This window comes from Sminthopsis crassicaudata, chromosome 1 (genome assembly GCF_048593235.1).
Source record: "Sminthopsis crassicaudata isolate SCR6 chromosome 1, ASM4859323v1, whole genome shotgun sequence".
Lineage (NCBI taxonomy): Eukaryota > Metazoa > Chordata > Mammalia > Dasyuromorphia > Dasyuridae > Sminthopsis > Sminthopsis crassicaudata.
Genome location: NC_133617.1, coordinates 87,657,058 through 87,680,010, shown reverse-complemented (window position 1 = coordinate 87,680,010; position 22,953 = coordinate 87,657,058). Strand labels below are relative to the sequence as shown.

Sequence of the window (22,953 nt, the reverse complement as noted above, 5' to 3'; positions counted from 1 at the left end):
CAGAGAGATGTGAGTTCATAGTCTCACACGTTTACAAGTTGTATGATCTTGGTCAAGTTATTTAAACTCTATCTTCCTCAGTTTCCTCCTCCATAAAATGGGAATAAAAATTGCTTTTATCTCCCAGGGTTCTTGTGAGAAGAAAATGAGGTTATATAAAATGATAGGTGTTATCATCATTATTATTATTCTCACTCTGGATATATCTTTGTCCTAAGGTTCTCTCTTCTGATTGTGAGCACCTAGCTTAGACCACCATTTCCTGAAATGTCCAGATCCTCCTCATGTCAATACCAGTTTCAATCTTAACTCTGCAAATATTGTCACCATCTCACCAGTATCCTCTTCCTCTCTACTCCACTCCCAATTTTTCTCTTCTAGTTTTCTTTATGTGGTATCTTCCCATTAGAAGGTAAGCTCCTCAAGAGTAAGGATTATACTTATGGTTTGTATTTGAATGCTTCACACTTAATGCAGTATCTTATACAAAATAAGGTCATAATAAATGCAATCTAGTTATAAATACTATGTCCTTTTTTCTATTCTGTTTCTATATACATATCTATCACATGTGCTATCCTTCCAAGATATTTTTTTACTATAAGTACAAGAAATGATTTTTTTTAATCATTCTATCTCTAGTACTTAGACATTATTCAGGCTTAATAAATAAAACAATGAATTGAACTGACCATTCATTCCTACCTACTATATATCCTAACTTTCCTTTATTTTAACCACACTATATTTTCTTAGTTGCTTTTATTTTATACTTACCTCTCTAATAAATTATTCTTCCTCCACTTTACTGGCTCTTTTTGGTAACTGAAATCTATATCTACAGTCTTTTAAAAAATGTCATCTGAATTTCAGATCCAAAGCTCCAATTTCCCATGGGACACCTTACTTAATTCATCCGAGTGGCACATCAAACTCCACATGTCCATAACAAGAGTAGTATCTCTTCTGCTATTTTTTTTTGAGGCTGGGGTTAAGTGACTTGCCCAAGATCACACAGCTAAAAGTGTTAGGTGTCTGAGACCAAATTTGAACTCAGATCCTTCTGACTTCAGAGCTGGTGCTCTATCCACTTCACCACCTACCTGCCCCATTTTTTCATATTAAGTTAATAAATATTTATAATTCAATCTCTATAATTTTATTTTTTTTCTTAAATGGTGTTTTACTTATTTTCTTATAAAAGCTTTTTATTTTTGAAAATACATGCAAAGGTAGTTTTCAGTATTCACCCTTGCAAAACTTTGCATTCCAATTTTTACTTCCTCCCTAACCCTCTTCCTTAGACAGCAAGTAATCCAGTATAGAATAAACATGTGCAATTATTCTGAACGTATTTCCACATTTCTCATGATGTGTAAGAAAAATCAGTCTTTTACTTATTTTTAAAGTATTTTATTTTTCCCAATTACATGTCAAGACAATTTTTAGCATTCATTTTTAAAAGATTTTGAGTTCCACTTCCAGTTGATCAATGATGGACAGAAATAACTACACCCAGAGAAGGAACACTGGGAAGTGAATGTAAATTCTTAGCACTACTGTCTATCTACCCAGGTTACTTATACCTTCGGAAGCTAATAATTAATGTGCAACAAGAAAATGGTATTTACACACATATATTGTATCTAGGTTATATTGTAACACATGTAAAATGTATGGGATTGCCTGCCATCGGGGGGAGGGAGTGGAGGGAGGGAGGGGATAATTTGGAAAAATGAATAAAAAAATTAAAAAATTAAAAAAAAAAGATTTTGAGTTCTAAATTTTTACCCTTCTTCTTCACCTCTCTTCCAAACATTTCAGGCAATTTGATGTATGTATATATGTGCTAACTACATTAGTCATACTTACAAAAGAAGACACAAATCAAAAGAAAAAAACATGGAAAAAAATAAGTGAAAGAAAAATACCCTTCATTCCACATTTAGAGTCCCTCAGCTCTTTATCTGGATGTAGATAGCATTTTCTTACTAAGTACTTTGTACTTGTCTGGGATCACTGAGTTACTAAGAAGCACTGAGTTATTCATGGTTGATCATCACATAAAGTTGCTGATATTATGTACAAGGTTTTTCTAGTCTGTTCATTTCACTTTCTATCTGTTCGTAAAAGTCTTTCCAGATTTTTCTAAAATCTGCCTGTTCATCATTTCTTATTGCACAATAGTATATACTGTTACATTCAGCTTGTTCAGCCATCCTCCAATTTATGGGCATTCCTTATATTTTCAATATTTTGTGACCCCAGAAAGGGCTACTATATATATGTGTGTGTGTGTGTGTGTGTGTATTTCTGCATTTTTGTATGCATGTAATACTTTTAATTGTTAAATTAAATTGTTTAATTGTAAAGATTGTTTTAAATATTCATTTGTGTTAGATTTTGTGTTCCAAATTTTCTCCCTCCTTCCCCAAGACAAGTAATCCAATAGAGGGATATATGTACAATCATGTTAAACATTTCCATATTTGTCATGTTGATACATCATGTTGACAAAGAACAAAAGGGGAAAACCATAAGAAAGGGGGAAAAAGGTTAAGTGAAATCAGAATGCTTCTAAATGCATTCAAGCTGCATAGTTTTTCCTCTGCATTTGATGGCAATTTTCATCACAAGTTGTTTAGAATTTTCTTGGATCATCTTGTTGCTGAGACCTATGTCTATCATAGTTAATCATCAACAATATTGCTGTTACTGCGCATGCTATTCTACTGGTTCTGCCTAGTTTTCTCAGCAACAGTTCATGTAACGTTTTTTCTGAAATCTTCCTGCTCATCATTTCTTATAGTACAATACTATTCTATTGCATTCATAAATCATAACTTATTCATTCATTCCCCAAGTGATTAGCATCTTTTTAACTTCTAATATGTTTTTGTACATGTGAGTCCTTTTTTCTTTTTTGTATTCTCTTTGGGATAGACCTAGTAGCAGTATTACTGGATCAAAGAGTTTTCTGCACAGTTTAGGTGCCCTTTGGAATCCCAGAAACTCTATTTTTGGACCTTTCATTCATTCATTAGTCTCTCTCCCCCATAATGTATCTTTTAATCTGACTTCCTGCCAGAAGAATTTTTCTTGCACACAGATCTGTCTCTGTTCAAAAATCTTCAGTGCCTCCCACTGTCCATTATTAAGTAAAGCTCATAGTCAGACTACCTGTTATTCAAACTCTTTCATAGTCTGTTGATATACACCTTTCCAGCTTTATACTCAAATACTCTTCTTCTTTTTCTAGGATCACTACTTTTTTTCCTAATATTTTTACATCATTGTGATTTTTCTCAAGTTATCCTTTATGCTGGAACTAGCCTCCCACTGCCAACTTGAATTCAAATCTACCTTTTGCAATACAACTCCAGTGCTATAGAATTTTGCTTTTTATATCACTTAAATATATTTATCATATAATATTGTTGTATCTTTGTCTGGGTCTTACTCCCCTACAAACATAAGTTCCTAAAAGGCAGCATTTTACCTGGACTGACTTATCTCCTCTTCAGTTTAGCATCATGTTCTATATACAACAGAACTTAAAAAATGCTTCTTGTATTGTTAAGTTTTCCAAATACATGCTTGCAGATACCTGTCCTCTGAAATAGGAGTTAGACTTATTCTGTTTGCCTCCAGAGGAGAAAGCTAGGATTAATTAGTGGAAACTACAGTAAGTCATATGTTGACTGTCTGGTTCCAAAATTCTAAAGACCCAGAAACACACATGAAGTCCCCTACTGAAGTCCTATGAATGATTGTGACTCTAGGTGTTTAAAGGCTACAGCAAAGTCTTATCTCTGCTCTTTCTGAGATCAAAAAATTTCAAATAGAGACCTAGGCAATTGACTATAGGACTGTTATTCTAAGACCAATCTTGGTAAAGCCAGGGATGCTTATTATAAGTTCTGGCAATCATAGGTTCTTTCAACTCTTAATAACTAAAATATTCCCTCCACTGTACTGGAAACTAGGGTTTCTTTTGTTATTCATGTGAACAAAATACAGAATAGGATAGATGATATTACTATCAGGTAAATTCAGAAATGGGTAGATGGCTAAACCTAAAGTATATTCATTGATGGATCAATGTTACCTTGGAAGGGGATCTTGACTAGGATGTGAGGTTCCATGGAATTTAACATTTTTTCCACTGAGTTTAAAAAAAGAAAAGATTGCATACTTTCACACACACAGATAAGTTAGAAAAGAAAAGATGATAGGACCCCAGAATTTTTGGACAGCAAGAACACTATATGTCTTGAGATAAAATTTACTCTGAATTTATATAAAGCTATATACTTGGGTTCAAAAAAATCAACTTAAAATGAAAGTTGGAAGAGACATGCCTAGAGAGTAGTACATATACAGCAAATTATCTGAAGGTTTTAATGGATCACAAGTTTGATAAAAGTCAACAATATGATATTGCAACCAAAAAAGCTAAGGCACACTTAGGTTGAATTAAGAAAAGCAGTGTCCAGGATTAGGGATGATTACTCAGCTACAAGGCTTTGTTGTATTTATTAAGTCCAACACTATGGCATATACAATAACATATACAAGAAGAGGAGACAATGATTAAGAAGTGAGCATTCAGTGGACTGGGTTCTACTTGTGACTCTGCCACTAACTTTGAGATGTTGGATGTCTCAGTCTTTCAGATCCCTTCCAGTTCTCATATTTTATGTTCTAATATTCTTTCCATCTCTGATAGTTTATGACTTTCTGGTCCACTTACTCAAGATAGGTCTAATCTCATTTCCAGTGCCTTCCCTCAGTTGGTTATTTCCTACTTATCCTGTGTCCCTTCCAGATTGATTCCTTTATGAATGAAAACTAGACCATCTTTCACTTCCATTCTCATCAAGTCTTTAATTACTGAATGGGCTGTGTTTCAGTCAACATGAGATCCGTTAAAGACCTAGTTTAAAAAGGCCAAGTTATCCCAATGAATTGGAGGTATTCACAGGTTGTCCTATTCTATGTTACTACCGGGCTCCACCGACTAGAGGAGAGAATGAGGTTGCTGTTTACATAGCTTCACTCAAACCCACTTCATTTGGAAGTCAGGACATTACTGGTCTGATGCCATTGATCCTCTTCAGAGAAAAAAGCTAGAACAACAATGTATTCTGTACATAACTTGTGTGAACATAGTTGAACATAGTTGTTTTCATGCTGTCTGCCTCATTTGATTGTGAGTTTCTGGAAAGCAAACACTCTCTTGAGTCTTTCTTTATAACCCCCAGGGCTTAGCACAGTGCCTGGAACAGACTCACTGCTTAATCAATATTTATTTTTTATTCAATGAGGACAATCAATAAAAGAAGATAAAGGAACAGGCTTCCCCATCCTAAGACATTTAAGAGAGAGCCAGGAATAATAAAAAAGAAACGAATTGGTCACTTCTATCCATTATGGAATGAGATTTCAAACAGCCTCCAGGCTAGACCTAGCCTCATATTGATTTAATTACTATTTTATGTAAGTTTTTGTATTTTATTTTTCTTTCTCCTATAGAGGTTTATCATATTGTTGCTCTTAAATTTTTATTTATTTTTCAATACACATTGCTTTATAAATCATGTTGGGAGAGAAAAATCAGAGCAAAAGGGGAAAAACATGGGAGAGATTAAAAAAAAACCAAAAAACAGAAAAAGCAAGTGAATATAGCATGTTTTGATTTATATTCAATCCCCATAGTTCTTTTTCTGGATGCAGATGGAATTTTCTGTCCAAAATCTATTGGGATTTCTCTGGATCACTGAACCACTGAGAAGAGCCAAGTCTTTCAGAGTTGATCACAGCACATTCTTGCTATTACTGTGTCCAATGTATTCCTGGTTCTGCTTGTTTTGTTCAGCATCAGTTCATGTAAATCATTCCAGGTCTTCCTAAAATCAGCTTGTTCATCATTTTTATAGAATAATAATATCCCATTATTTTCATATACCACAATTTGTTCAGCCATTCCCCAACTGATTTCCAACTTTTTGCTACCACAAAAAGAACGGCTACAAACATTTTTTGCACATGTGGGTCCTTTTTCTCCTTTATGATTTCCCTGGATACAAACTTAGTAAGGCGCTGCTGAGTCAGAGTATGCACAGTTTGCTAGCCCTTTGGTCATAGTTCCAGAATGGTTGGATCATTTCACAATTCCACAATGATGCATTAGTGTCCCAGTTTTCCCAAAGCCCCTCCAATATTTATCATTATCTTTTCCTGTCTTCTTAGCCAATCTAAGAAATGTGAGATAGTACTTGAGTTATTTTAATTTGTATTTCTCCAATCAATAGTGATTAAGATTTTCATATGACTATAGATGGCTTTAATTTTGTCATCTGAATATTATTTGTTCATATCTTTTGACCATGTATCAATTGAGTAATGACTTGTATTCTTATAAGTTTGATATAACTCTTTATATATTTTAGAAGTTAGACCTTTATCAGAAAAACTGTCTGTAAAAGTTTCTCCCTAGCTTTATGCTTCTTTTTAAATCTTGTTTCTGTTAGTTTTGTTTATGCAAAAAACTTTTTAATCAAAAATTTCACAATGTTCTCTAGTTCTTCTTTGGTTATAAATTCCTCCCTTCTTCAAAGATCTGATAGGTAGATTATCTCTTGGTCTCCTAATTTGTTTATGTTATTATCCTTTATTTTCAAATCATGTACCCATTTTGATTTTATTTTGGTGTGGGGTGAAAACATAGGTCTATGCTGAGTTTCTGACATATTATTTTCCAGTTTTCCTAGCAATTTTTGTCAAATAATAAGTTCTTATTCTAAAAGCTGGGTCTTTGGGTTTATCAAACACTAGATTACTGATTATAATAATCTAGTGTTTGATAAACCCAAAGACCCAGCTTACTATAATCAGTGACTATTTTGTCTTGTGAACCTAATATACTCCACTTATTGTAAATGATCTCTCTCTCTCTAATGGGGGAAAAAGACTAATATTGAAACTAAGTATCTATTTTTACCACAAACTAAAGTAATTTGTATATTAAAAATGAAACAATAGAAAATCAAGAGAAACTAATTTCTTGGATTTGTTCTTTTGTTTTCATTAAAATTGAACTTGTATCTTAGGGGGCATTCTATAACAAATTACTCTTTTCGATCATTAAACTGAAGTCAAATTTATTCTGTACATAGTCCCTAAAATACCAATGTCAAAGGATATTAGACAAGAGGATACAAAATGTTAGAGAGATAATTTACCTTATAATAAAGGGAGCATATGAGAGAGAGAGAGAGAGAGAGAGAGAGAGAGAGAGAGAGAGAGAGAGAGAGAGAGAGAGAGAGAGAAAGAGAGAGAGAAAATGAATATAACCTACAAGGTAGAATATTAAAATATAAGATAGGCAATCACACATGCAAAGAATCTCAAAATTTGTCTGATCCAACCTTTTTTTGTTTCTGTATAGAAAAAGCAAGGACCAGAAAGAGAAAAAATGATTTGCTGAAAGTCACAGACCTCCTAAGTAGCAGAAATTCTTCCAAGTCCTCCAACTAAATTGACTAACAAACCCAAAATATTAAGAAGTCAAATTAGAAGGGTGTTTTGACATCAACAATTTCAACCCTCTTATTTTAGAGCTAAAAAAAAACCCCAAAGAACTGGAGCCCAAATTGGATACAACTTCTTAAAGGTCATCACATGAGTAAGAAAGTCAAAATTTGATCACTCAACATTTGTTTCCCTATATTAGAATAGCACGTTTTGAGTGGAAAATGGATCCTAAAGATAGATCATGATTGAAAAAAACAACAACAACAAAACAAGTACAAGGAACTCTTAAGAGGATCCTAAACTTCAGATGTCTTTCTAAGAAAAAAGACAACAGATTTTCAAATTACCTTGGCATTGATGTTCAAAGGTCAAATGAGCTAAGGTCATGAATTATTTAGATTCATTGTGCCCCAGTGGGTGCTTAATAAATTTTTGTTGAATTGAAATCAAAAATCCATGCAAACTCTAAGCCTCAAGTACAGAACTCAGAGGAGCCCCAGGTGTTGAAAAGATTTTTAAATCAATTTATTCATCCATAAATTCATTCATTCATAAATGCATTAATTCACAAGTTAATTTATTCATAACTGCATTCATTCATCCATTCACTCCAAAGAATAATACATTTATTTATTCATTCTTCAGGCAAAGAATTAAGCTTCCACTACAATATCAGAGAGATTTTGCTTTATCCTTACTATTTACATTTCCCTCTGGAGCATCTACAATATCCCCTTTATACTGCTTCTTCTCTGTTTTCAAATATATTCAGTCTTCTCTATTAAGAAAAAATCCCAGCAAAAAATAAAACAAAAACAAACTAATTAAATCTTGTGGGCCCTTCTAGCTACTGACTAGGTACAAAGTATAGAAAGTTAGATTCTTAATATAAAGAGGAAGTGGTAATAGTTCCTCATAGTTAGAGCTGCCTCCAAATGGAATATACTGCCTTTGGGACTAGTGTCTTTTTTTACTGGCGAGCTGAGTGACCAGCTGTCAGATATTAAGAGTTTGGTCTGGAGGATATCTGAGAACCCTTCAATCTGAAATTCCATGATGTTAGTTTTCTTTTTTGGAATACTTCTATCAGTCTCTTTCGTTGGTCCCTTATAACTGCTAAGTCTCTGGGAATGTCTTCTAACTTGGGTTCAGTCTTCTATCTCCAGATCAATTGCCTTGGAATTTTTCACTTCTGGTACAAGCAAAACTCAGGTGAAGAACTCCCTCTAATACTGTAAATTGGTAACTTATCTGGGAATTTTATTCTTGGAGAATTGCCCAGAACCCTGAGGTATTAAATGACTTGCATAGGATCACAGTCTGTGCGTAATGTGTCAGAGTTAGATTTGATTTGGGCAAATTTAGAGATCAATTCTCTGTCCTTACTTCCTCTCCACTCCAGGCAGGCAACTTTTCATCCCCAACCACTGCCCACAACTCTGATTTGATACTATCAATTTTCAAACAAAATATTGACTTGAACTTTAACCAATGCAAAATAGTAGCCACAAGGAGAGAGCAGGAGTTTTAGACTTCAGGCTTATTTACAAAACATTACTGAGGAGGAGGAAAAGAACTAGAAACACCAACACCTCATGAAACAGTGAAAAGCAATTAAGAGAAAAGGACCTGCTGAGAATTGGCCAACAGTTTCATCCAGAGAGCAATTTGAAATGAAATATAAAGGACAACAAATAGATATGAAACGGAAGAGTGACTGGCATTTTCCTAACAATTTACTATCATCAATAGCAAGGCTGAAATGACAGCATTTGGATTTTACCAGCTCAGATCTTGATGTATTATGTAAAGAGTGATGCTAGTGCTTCAGAAGATGAAATTTGAAGAGAACAACTAGATTTGATCAAATACAATCTAGTAAACTCAATTGTGTTGTCATTATTGGTATTGCAATTATTATTCTCAAATTAGTATAATAATTAATATCAAAGTTATTATTATCATACTGTAACAGTAATAGTAGAATACAAAATAAAACACCTACTCAACTGAAAGAGGCCATCAATTAGCTTGATCAATTTACATGGGATCTTTGGCAAAAAGGCCCTTCTTAGACAGTTAGCATCATGGATCCCATGACCTCCTTGAAAACAACTGGAGAAATGCCTCTATTTTTGTCCTCTTGCATTTTTGATTTCCTTCGCAGGCTAATTGTACACTATCTCAAAGTCCGATTCTTTTTGTATAGCAAAACAACTGTTTGGACATGTATACATATATTATATTTAACTTATACTTTAACATATGTAACATGTATTGGTCAACCTGCCATTGAGGGGAGGGGGTGGGGGGAAAGAGGGGGAAAAATTGGAACAAAAGGCTTGGCAATTGTCAGTGCTATAAAATTACCCATGCATATATCTGATAAATAAGAAGCTATAATTAAAAAACCAAAAAAAAAAAAAAAAAAAGCCAAAAACAAAGCAACTGGAGACCGCGTGTCAGGGAACATCAGGGTCAGAAGAAGGAAACTTCTCTCTTTGATCTAAAATAATTGACTATGAAATGGTTCCACTCTATTAAAAGACCATTTTCTTTTTTACCCAACTCTCTCTCCACTAGACTTCAGAAATTACTAGATGATGGGGATATCTTTTCTCATGCCCAACATCTGTGACAACTTACAAGAGAAGCTCTTGGATATGGAAAATAGATTCTTGTCTAGGCAAGCCTGAATGAATGAGTGGGACACAAATGCAAAAGCAGAGACAGTCTTTTCCTTGAAAGATTTTATCTTCTAATAGAGTAAGACAGCACACACTGCAGAGTACTGGCCAGAAGGGCTTTGGTTATTGGGCCAAAATTTTACAGGGATGGTGAGTAGGCCCAGAGAAGAGCAGATCAATGCATCACTTCCAGGAATCATGACAAAGTTGAGTTGACTATTCTACCAGAAATAGAGTAGCAATGAGGAATAATTCAAGGTTACTGGCAAGAACTGGAGTTCCCAAAGCTCTCAATTCCTTGCCACCTTCTGCTGAGTTCTTCCATTCTACAATCAAGTATTAGCTTCTCACAAGAATATTATTTCCTAGTAATTTTGCTATTTAATATATTCTAGAAGTTCTTTATTATCTCTAGAATAAAATATGAATTTTCTCTATTAATTATATTATTATACTATATATATATATATATATATATATGTATATATATATATATATATAATCTATATCTTCTTATACATAGTTTTAGGATTCAATCAAACTTTTTTTGTTGTCCTCACAAAATACTTCTCACTTTTTCACATGAAATCTCTTATGCCTACAATGTATTCCTTCTACTCTCCTGTTTCTTAAAATTCCTTGCTTCCTTCAAAACTGATATGAAAAACTACCTTCTTAGAGGAAGTCTTTTCTGAACCCACTCCCAAAATCCTAGTGCCCTTACAACATAAGTTTGTATGTATGTATGTATATATATATATATGTATATATATATATACATATATATATATATACATACATACATATATATACATACATATATATATATACTTCATAATTTACTTGTGTGTATACATGTCACTTCCATAGAATATAAGTTCTTGAGGGCAAAGATTATTTCATTTTGTCTTTGTATTTCTAATATCTAGCACAGTGAATGACATATGTTGTAAGTACTTGTTGATTAACTGATCTTATATAGTGAATTTTCAAAAATAAAGTAAAAAATTCCATTAATCAAGATGGAAAGGCAGAGAAGTTGTATGGTCAGCACTGAATGAGAGATCCAGATATTTCACGATGCCAAAATAGTGGCTAGACTTGTTATTTCGAATTCATTTTGTCCCAAACTAAACAAACCATCTTTGCAAGAAAAGCTGTTTCTATCCCTGACTTCTCTATTTTCTTTATACCATCATGTTCCTAGGTACCAAAACTTTGACATTTTTTCTTTTTTTTCCTATCTCTCCTACTCATCATTTAGTCAGTTGCCAAGTTATAGAGATTTTTTAAAAATGTATTTATATCTTTTGCTTTTACATCACCTTCTTTCCCAAATATAAAACCTCAACCCCAACATTCCCTATGGACAAAGTCTTTCCTGTAAACACACAAAAAAAGGAAGAGAAAAAAAGAAAGACAAAAAAAGGAAAATAAACTAACATGTCAATTGAGTCTGACAGTGTTATAATGTTCCATACTAACTGTTCCCAACCCTTTGCAAAAAAGAAAAAGAAATCCATCTTTTAAACTCTGGTTCAAGTTCAAATTGATTCTTTATATCTATATAGAATTAAGGTTTCAGAGGATAAGAGTGGTTTTTTCCTTTGATTTGATTTTTTCCTTTTACATTGTTATACTCATTTTATATATTTTTCCTCAGCTTACTAACTTTCCTTTCTATTAGTTGACACATGTCTACCTGATGTTTCACTTTATATTCATTGTTTTTATGGCATAATAATTATATCTAATCATAACGATATACTACAAAATTATTTGGTCACTTCTTAACATGGATATAATTATTTCCAATTGCTTGTAGCTAGTTCCTTGTTGCTACAGGAGATACAATGAGACTTTTCAATATGAGATGTTTCTTTCTATCTTTGAACTCTGTAGGAGATATATAGATATAGATAGATAGATACATACATACATGTACACAGAGAGAGAGAGAGAGACACAGAGAGAGAGAGACACAGAGACACACAGAGAGAGAGACACACAGAGAGAGAGACACAGAGAGAGAGAGAGAGAGAGAGAGAGAGAGAGAGAGACACAGAGAGAGAGAGAGAGAGAGAGAGAGAGAGAGAGAGAGAGAGAGAGAGAGAGAGAGAGAGAGAGAGAGAGAGAGAGAGAGAGAGAGAGAGAGAGAGATTTTGGTCCAAATTCTACAGATTTTGCTTTCTATTCTCCTTGATTTCTTGTAATTCTGCCTTTGCTAGCTATATTCCCCAAGTCAGGAATTGGTCTTCCTTTCCCCCAAAACAAAAAACAAATAAAAACAAACAAGTGTCCATTTCTGCCTTGTGAAGCCTCTCCCTTAATTTAGAGCCCCATTTAGGTATTATCTTCTCCATCAAGGCATCATTAACTGTTCCAGGTTATAATGAAATATTTCTCAAATTTCTCCTACAATTTTGCCTAGACCTCTCCTTTGTTCCCATGATGTTTTCCTTTGTGCTTTAGACTGCACAATTATTTGTAGAAGTCATTTCCCTTCCATTAGTTTAGATGTTGAAAATAGTGGTAATTTGGAGGTCCAAACACTTGGGACCAATACAACCACTATCACCATGTTTTAAGACATTAGACAAGTGACAACATCTCAGTCTTCTTATTTCCAATCATTGGGAACAACAAAAAAAATTGGGAAATTAATTCCCATTTCATGAGCTGTCCCTCAGGCTAAGGGATTCACCACCCCCAATCCTGTCTCCTTTAAAGCTTCTACATGTCATATGTCAGCTTCTACATGACCCCTTTTCTCAACTCCCAGCTGCTAGGTGCTTTCCTCAAAATAAGTAAATAAGCAAAAATCTTGAAAGGATTATTATATCTTTATTTTGTATGTATTTTATAATTGTACATGACTCTCTAAATAAAAAAGTATGCTCCTTGAGGTAAGGAAGTGTTTTCCTTTTGTCTCTATATGTCTGGCATCTAACAAAACATCTAAACATTATTAGTTGGATAATTTGAATAATGACAGTGTGGAAATATATCACATTTATGGTCCTTGGAGCTTCAAATCTATTATTCCCAAACCAAATAAAATATCCATATTATTCCTGACTGAGAATATGTGCAAATGTCCTCTATTCTCTCTGAAGTTTGATTTCTTCACTTCAGCTGCCTAGTGTGATACAATCCACAAAATTACTTTGGGCCCATTTCTATTTCAACCCATTTCAATTCTCACTTTTCTTGAGTTTTCATTTTCATGGAAACTCGAGTTAAATAGTCTCCATATTAATGGGGTCACAGACCAAAGTAGTAGGATTGTTTTCCATACTGTCTACCTATGATTCCTTTCCAGTGCTCCTGAATGTTTATATAAGCAAAGAAAACAGAGCCAACCCCTAAAATAGATGCAACTTATTCCAAAACAGTGGAAAGTACATCTTGTCCACTGCTGCTGAAAGAAGGAAAATGGGCTGACGGAAAAGAGAACAAGTAAAGACAATGAGATGCTGTCTAAGCAGTGTACCTCTTGGGAAGGGAAATGCCATGGTAATGGGTGCTAACAAGGCAGTTTCAGATATGGAAAGCAAAGAAACCGGAAACATGGACTTGGAGGAAGAAACAGGATCAGATGAGTTAGTAAAGGAAGAAGAATAGGGCAGGATATATAGATATCTGGATCTGGGCCCAGGCCCATTCCCCTGGAAAGGTTTTGCCTCTTGGCTGCCAGAAGAGAGAAATCTTCTATGGGTCTGGAAAGGACAATGTAAACAAAACAAAACAAAACAAAACAAAACAAAAACATATCAGCATAAGTTAATCATCACAAGTTAGTTGTCTATAGATTTAGAATTCAGGAAAAAAAAAAAGCAAATGGAGGTACCAGAGAAAAGATCTCAAAGGTCAAGACAGGCATGAATCTGAAATCTAGGGTATCAAGTTAAGTTTTTAAAAAAAGAAGAAGTTTAATTGGGAGTCAGAAGACTTGGATGTGAATTTCAGCTAAGCAAATTGTTAATTGGGTAACCTTGGACAAGTTATTTAATCTCCAAAGGACTCATTTTCCTTATTTATAAGAATAGGTTTTGGACAAGAGAATCTCTAAGGTCCGTTTCAGATATAGATCCTAACATACTATGACCAGCTCCAGGGATCAAAAGGAAAACATAAGAGTTAGCTTTTCCATATTAAACTCCTATTGCCCTCCTCCATAAAAAACACCCTCCCTCCCTGATAGAAGAATTTTTATATATTTCTCCCCAGGGGAAAGAAAAAAGTATCCATGGATGCCATTAAAATCAAAATCTGATGGTTTGTTTGCATGGTTTGTTTTGAGACAAGTAACAGGAGGTGATTGAGAAAAGGAGAAAGGAAATACTAATCAGAGGCAGATCTTGACAGATGAGTATAAGAGCTTATGTTTTACCGATTACAAAGTACTTTGTTTGAATAATAAGAATAATCAAATTAACATTTATAAAGCATGTATAAAGTATGACTTCATTACAGGTGATGACAACTCTATGAGGAAAGCAATACAGGTATTTCTATAGAGCATAGTATATTGCCAGGCCTAGAGTTAAGAATATTTTTTCTTGAGTTCAGATTTGGCCCTAGATACTAATTAGCTGGGCAGTCACTTAATTTCCTCATCTGTAAAATGAATTGGAGAAAAAAAAAAAAATATTCTAGCATCTTTGCCATGAAAATCCGAAATGTGGTCACGAAAGTCAGACAAGACTGAAGTAACTAAAACATAACTAACACACTGGATGAGAGAATTAGGATCCTCCAAAATAGTTTTGAAAATTGGTCTGAATTGAATAAGATGGGATTCAATAGAGGAATAAATGCAAATTTTTGTTTGAGTTAAAAAAATCAGCCTTACAAGTATAATTTAAGACAGGCAGTATTAGACAACAATTTGCCCAAAAATAGAAGAGTTTAGTAAACTTCAAACTGAATATTAAATCAATAGGGTGATGTGGCAGCCAAAACAAAAAAAAACAAAACAAAAAAGTGACAATAGAACTGTAGGCTACATTTATAGAAGCCTGATATGTAGGATTAAATAGATGGTAGTTCCAATCCTGAGGTACCACTTCACATCTGGTGCTCTATCCACTGTGCTACCTAGCTGCCCCACTATCATTATATTTTTCTTTCATCTTAGCCAACCTAAAAGATGTGTGTTCTATAAGAAATGATGCTGATTTCAAAAAATCCTGGAAAGATTTACATTAACTGATACTAAGTAAAGTGAGCAGAACCAAGAGAATATTGTATAGAGCAATAAAATTATGTAATGATAAACTGTCATGGACTTGACTCTTTTTAACAATAAGGTGATTCCAGGCCATTCCAATAGACTTGTGATGGAAAGTGTCATCCACTTCTAGAGAGAGAACTAGAGGGGCTGAATGTGGATCAAAATATAATGTTTCTACCTTTTTTGTTATTGTTTTCTTTCTTGTGTTTTTTCACCTTTGATCTGATTTTTCTTGTACAGCATTATGAATATGGAAATATATTTAGAAGAACTGAATATGCTTAACATATATCAGAGTGCTTGCTATCATAGGGAGGAATAGAAGAGAGGAACACAATTTGGAGCGCAGAATTTTGCAAAGGTTAATGTTGAAAAACATCTTTGAATGTATTTGGAAAAATAAAATATTATAAAGCAATAAAAAGGAGATCATAGGTACTTAATCTGGCCAGACACCATCTGGAATACTGCATTCAATTCTAGATCTGATTTAAAGACAATGATAAACTGGAAAGTATCAAGAAAGGGATAACTAAGATGATGAAGGGGCACAAGTACCTTTGATATGAATATTGGTTAAAGAAACTGAGGATTTTTCATTCAGATAATATAGGTTAAATAGCGACACAATAAATGTTCAAGTATTTTGAAGGTCTGTCACATGGAAAAGGGACTGGACTTGCTCTATTTTGCCCTAAAATGAAAAAGCATGAACCTTGGATAGAAATTGCAAATAATGTTTTATGTTAAGAAAACATTGTAACAAGAGAGCCATCCAAAAATAAAATGGATCACCCTAAAAGTTGTAAGTTCTCCCTTATTGGACAATACATAGTCAATGATTAAATGACTGCTTCCCAAGTATGTTTACATAGGGATTTCTTTTCATATGTGTATGGCAGCTGAGGTCCCTTTTGACTCTTAAGATTCTATTATAAAATTCTCAGAAGAATCCTGTGAGATAGGTACTACAAATATTATTATCCCCATTTTGCAGATAATGAAATTGAGTCCCAAAGAGATGAATCTTGTCCAAAATCATGCAGCAACTTTTCCCAAGGTCAAAAATGGCTTGTATGTGAACCCAATACATGATTGTTTTCATTATATGGGAAAATTGGTAGAAACCTTCTCATTCTTTGTCAGAATTCTGGATGTCAGGCAAATAGAGCAACAGTATTGGATATATGATATATTCTTTGGATTCTATAATAGAAACATGGATGATGGGAAATTGTTGCAAATTATCACAAAGGCTCCCCTATCACAACAACTCTCATTGAAACAACATTTTAATGTTCACATCCACAGGAATAAGCTTGTTACTTTCTACTACAAAGACAGCTATGTTATAATATTCATATAGTTCAATTATTTAGCAGACTCTCATTACCCTTCACTTGTTAGGAATCTATTTACTCTGTCCTTGACATATGCATTTAAAATGTCTTGATATTATTCAAGACTATTAGTACACTAACAAAATACAAAGTTTGTTCCCTAGTAGACTGGAATCCTTCTCTGGAGTTTAGGTTACAAACTTCATTTGGGTTATCTTAGGTTGCAAGTGCTTTTAGATGTCAGCTATTTTCATATGGTGGCTTTTTTAAAAGCAAATAAGTGTGTATGAAGAGGTAAGACTAAAATACTCTTGTGGTAGTGAGAGTTAGCAAAGACTCCACATTCTTTTTTTTTTTTTTTTTTTTTTTTGAGAATAGGAGGGAACTTGACAGGAGAGCCAGATACATATGGCAGGAATAAATTCATTTTTAAATGTCTAAAACAATGGGTCCTCATTTTTTCCAGGGTGCAGTGCTCCTTAATTTCATTGTGGAAATTGCTATAGTGAAGAAAACAACTCCAAAATGTCTTATATGTTTAGAAATATTCATAACAACACTTTTTAAGGCATCAAATAATTGGAATCAAAGTGAATGTCAATTGACTGGAGAATGACTATATAAACATAATGAAATTTTATCATAAAGTAATAAATAAGAAATATAAATATTAAAAGTCCAGGGCAGCTAGATAATGCAGTGGATTGAATACCAGCCCTGAAGTCAGGAGGACCCGAGTTCAAATATGGCCTCAGACACTTAACACTTCCTAGCTGTGTGACCCTGGGCATGTCACTTAACCCCAATTACATTACCAAAAAAAATCCAGAATAAGGAAACTAATATTTAAGTACTCTTAAGGATGCTAGACACTATGCTAAATGATTTGCAAGTCTATTCTCATTTCATCCCCACAACAATCCCAAGAGGTCAGTTCTATGATGATTATCATTTTATAGTTAAGATAATTGAAAGAGAAAAAAGTTAAATTGCTTGCCTACGATTAAACATCTAGCTATGTCTTAAACTGTATTTGAACTTATGTCTTCCTGACTCAAATCCAGAACTCTAGCCATTGCGTTGCCTAACTACATGTAGAAGAAAATGGAGGAAACTTCCATGGACTGTTGCAGATTTAAGTTAACAAAATAGATTCCATTCCCTTTTTCTCATATATCTTATTTGTTGACTTTTTAATATGCATGCTTATGATTTTCCCCAATTACATGTTAAAACAATTATTATTTTTTTAAAAGTTTTGAGTTCCAAATTCTATCTCTTTCCCCCCTTGCCTGAAATGGTGAAGAATTAGATTTACTTGTTAATTCTTGATGATACATGACTAAAATAATGTAGATAAAAAAGGGATCTGTCATGACCAACCTTGGTCCTGGAGGATAGTTAATAAAATATTCTTTCCTTCTCTCACCAGAAAGTGGGAGACTCTGCATGTAGAAAAAGGAAAACACACTTTCAGCCAGTCATTTTATCCTATTTTTCCTAAGCTCCTTTATTGTGTGTCAAGAGAGAACTCAAGATAATGGTGATAAACAAGATGACTTTTATAGAAATGTTTTGCATTATTTCACATGTGTCTTCTTGATGTGAGTGAGGGTGAGGAGGAAGGGAAAGAATTTAGAACTCAGAAGTTTTAAATCCAAATGTTAAAAAAAATGTTATCTATGTAACTGGGAGAGAATAGAAATATTAAACAGGATAATGGTGTTATAAAACAAATAGCATCTTTTTTTTTTTTTCTTATTAAGAAATGCTCTCTCTGGTCTCAGACACTTAATACTTCCTAGCTATGTGACCCTGGGCAAGTCACTTAATCCCAGACTCAGGGAAAAAAAAAAGAAATGCTCTCATGACTTACATGAACTGATACCAACTGAAATGAGCAGAACCAGGAGATCATTGTACATGGCAACAAGATTATATGATGATCAATTCTGATGGACATGGCTCTCTTCAAAATGAGATGATTCAGACCAGTTACAATGGTCTTGTGATTAAGAGAGTCATCTACACTTAGAGAAAGAAAACTGTGGGAACTGAATGTGGTTCACAACATACTAGTTTCACTCTTTTTGTTGTTATTTGCTTGCATTTTTTTCTCATTTTTTTCTGTTTTGATTTAATTTTTCTTGTGCAGCAAAATAATTGTATAAATATATGTACATTTATTTCTATCATGATTAACATATATTAGATTACTTGCTATCTAGGAAAGGGGGTGGGAAAAGGGGGGAAATGGAACATAAGGTTCTTCAAGGGTTAATGCTGAAGAATTATCCATGCATTTATTTTGAAAAATAAACAGCTTCATTAAGGAAAAAAAGAAATGCTCTCACTAGGAAGACATCCAGCAGCATGGGAAAGGAGGAATTTAATGAAAAATATCCCTTGTAACTATATGAAAAGAGAGTTTTACATGGTCATCAGGCACTCAAGACACTTGTATACCTGAACAAAGAACAAAATCATTACCTTGGTTTGGTAATTCTATTCAATGTCCTGAGTTAGCCAGACATATGTTCCACATTTTTTTAAAAAAGGAGACAATGGAATTTCATCTGTTCTGTTTCATCTGTCAACAGTCCCTTATGCACTGATGCTGGGTGTGGGCTGCAGACTATGTGTAGGAGGCTCTTGTGGGACCCCCAAACAGCATCCTCCATAAAAAGATCTCCCTCACTGATCTGACCCAGGGGAAAAAAATCATGAAATCCCCATCATTGCTGTCACTTTTCAGTGTCTTACTGGATTGAGTGAGACAGGAAATAATATAGACAGTCAATCAAGGACAACAAAAGCACATCAACACAGGATGGAAGTAGGAATAGTAAGTAAGGTCCTGGCATCCCCACAGAAAGTGAAAGTTTTAGAGAGACAAATTGGATCAGAAAAAAACATTCCCTTTTTCTAACATGTCTCAGTTTTTGACTTTTTAATATATGTAGATGATTTTTCCCAGTTACATGTTAAAAACAATTTTAAACATTTTTAAAGGTTTTGAGTTCCAAATTCAATCCATCCTTGCCCCCTCCCTGAAATGATAAGGAATCAGATTCACTTCTTGACTCCTGATCTGGTTCTTCCTTTCATCTTTAATCTCTACTTCTATAACTCTGTCTACCCTCTCTTCCAACCATCTCATTCCTTCACTCTTTAATCCTTTAAAGAAACCAATGTACCAGCCAAGCCCAGCCTTTTGATTTAAGCTTGCCGAGTTCTCATTTTATGTAACTCACCTTTTTCTTCTACATAAAAGTGGTCATCACTCTAGTCTGACACTTTTCTAAACTCTGTCATATGTTGCCCTGTCCTGGGTAAGGTATGACATATTGGAAAACTGGGTTATATCTCTAGAAGGCCCACGTGAACATATAAAACCAAGTCTTGGGCAAGTAAACCTATTTCTTGCAAATTAAGACAACTCTGAGATATCACTACACACCTGTCAGATTGGCTAAAATGACAGGAACAAATAATGATGAATGTTGGAGGGGATGTGGGAAAACTGGGACACTGATGCATTGTTGATGGAGTTGGGAAAGAATCCGGCCATTCTGGAGAGCAATCTGGAACTCTGCCCAAAAAGTTATCAAACTGTGCACACCCTTTGATCCAGCAGTGCTACTACTGGGCTTGTATCCCAAAGAAATACTAAAGAGGGGAAAGGGACCTGTGTGTGCCAGAATGTTTGTAGAAGCTCATTTCATAGTGGCTAGAAACTGGAAGATGGAAGCCCATCAATTGGAGAATGGTTGGGTAAATAATGGTATATGAAGGTTATGGAATATTATTGTTCTGTAAGAAATGACCAGCAGGAGGAATACAGAGAGGCTTGGAGAGACTTGCATGAACTGATGCTGAGTGAAATGAGCAGAACCAGAAGATTGCTGTACACTTCAACAACAATACTGTATGAAGATGTATTCTGATGGAAGTGGAAATCATAAAGAAGATCCAATCACTTCCAGCTGATCAATGATGGACAGAAACAACTACACCCAGAGAAGGAACACTGGGAATTGAATTTTAATATTAGCACTACTGTCTATCTACCCAGGTTACTTATACCTTCGGAATCCAATACTTAATGTGCAACAAGAAAATTGGATTTATACACATATATTATATCTAGGTTATATTGTAACACATGTAAAATGTATGGGATTGCCTGTCATCGGGGGGAGGGAATAGAGGGAGGGAGGGGAAAATTTGGAAAAATGAACACAAGGGATAAAGTTATAAAAAAATTACTCATGCATATATACTGTCAAAAATTTACAATTATAAAATTAATAAAAAAGTAAACCTATTTCCTTTTCATTATATTGGAAGTTCCTCGAGATCAAAGACCATCTTTTGTCTTTTTGTACCTTCAGCATATAGCACAGTGCCTGGCACACAGGATGCTAAATAACTGACTAATGATTAATTAAAAATTTCAGAGTAACCTTCCTCAATTAGGTTTCTCTCTCCTAGTATTAATCAGTACTTCTAAGAGAAGAGAAACATCATAGACAGGGACAGGGATGGAGAGGTAGTTCTAAAACTGTCAAAGACGGGTATGGCAAAAGGAATGGTAGGGGAAATCCAAAGAAACAGAACAAAAAGATAGTTGGCAACAGAGATGATTACAACAAACCATCTCTATAAAATACAGTAAAGTATTTTTTTCCTCAAAATGTCTGCTAGAGGCAGATTAGTACAAGCATTGCTATCCTTGTTTTACAGGTCAGAATACTTAGGTTCAGAGAGACTGAAAGTCATTTAGAAATGGCTTGCCCAAGCTCACCCAGCTAGGATGAAGAAAATGCTGTGCTTCAGACCCAAGTTTTCTATCTCCCAATTCAACCTTTATTTTTTTTTACTATACTACAAGGCAACTATTAACCTATTTCATAGTATAGTTAGGGCTTTCTTCTCAAAGTACAGGTAAAACATAAACTTTATTCCAGTACTTACTCCAGTACTCATTTTTTTTCTTTTGCTGAAATAGCTCTGTACAAAATGATTAATATGGAAATATTTTATATAACTGCACATGAATAACATATATATTATTGCTTATCATCTCAGCGATGGAGGGAGAGAGCAAGGGAAAGAAAGCTATAATGTGGAATTCAAACCTAAAATAAAAATCTTTTTTAAAAAACTAAATGAATAAATGAATTTTTAAAAGAGATAGAATGCCTTATCCATTCTGCCATCAAGCTATTCCTTCCTATAGGCCCCAGATCCCTACCACCAGTGGCGTGGGAAGGCAATCTTATTAAACATATTTGCAATAAGTTTATCATTTCTGAAACTACAATGTGTTAAGTCTCCTAGAGACACAACTTGGTAGTGATGGAAACTGAATGAGAACCAAGACTTGCTAACTCCCAAATACTACTCTCCTGCCTTTCTATGATATCATAATGTCCCTAAAGTGGGCATGACGTTCTATTGTGTGTCTTCCCTCCACTTATTCTTACATGTCATGGGTAAAGATGGATGGGAGTGAAACAGAGAAAAATGGTATTGCTAGGCTGATGTTTAATGGCACTATTTTGATGAGAAAGCTATGGAGATTCTTTTAATTAGAATGGCATGTCATTTGTCAAGTCTATTTTATGTGAAGGCTCTACTATTATTACTACTACTTCTAATAATAATAATATATCGGTATGTCTATGTATATGATGAACTATTTATTCATTTATATACTATTATATATACATGTATATACATACATACATGTAATATGTGTTTGTATATAGACACAGATCTGAAATGAGAGCAAGTACAAAGTTTTAAGAGCACATAGCCTAAATCTATATTCTAAACATTACTTACTATACTTGCCCTGAACAAAATTAATGCTCAGTTCAAATGCTTGCATTTAGCTCTAGCTAAGTGCAAAGGCTCTATGTTTCATATTGTGCTGTTCCACCTTTTGGTTTTGCTACTTCTCTCTTCAAGTCTGGAATGAACTCAATCACTCTGTCTTTTGGAATCCTACTCATCTTTCAAGGACCATGTTATAAGTGATCTGCTCACTTAAAAAAAAAACATTACATATATATCAAGTTTCATCTCAAATGTGATCTTCAAAAAGTTTTTTTTTGTGATCCATTTCCCTCCATATTACATAATAACT

General features: G+C 34.1%; 1 protein-coding gene across 2 annotated transcripts in view; it reads right to left on the bottom strand.

Moving 5' to 3' along the window:
- COL22A1 (collagen type XXII alpha 1 chain) overlaps window positions 1-22,953 on the bottom strand; it is a 578,696-nt gene that overhangs the window by 392,980 nt on the left and 162,763 nt on the right. The gene's annotated exons all lie outside the window — the stretch shown is intronic.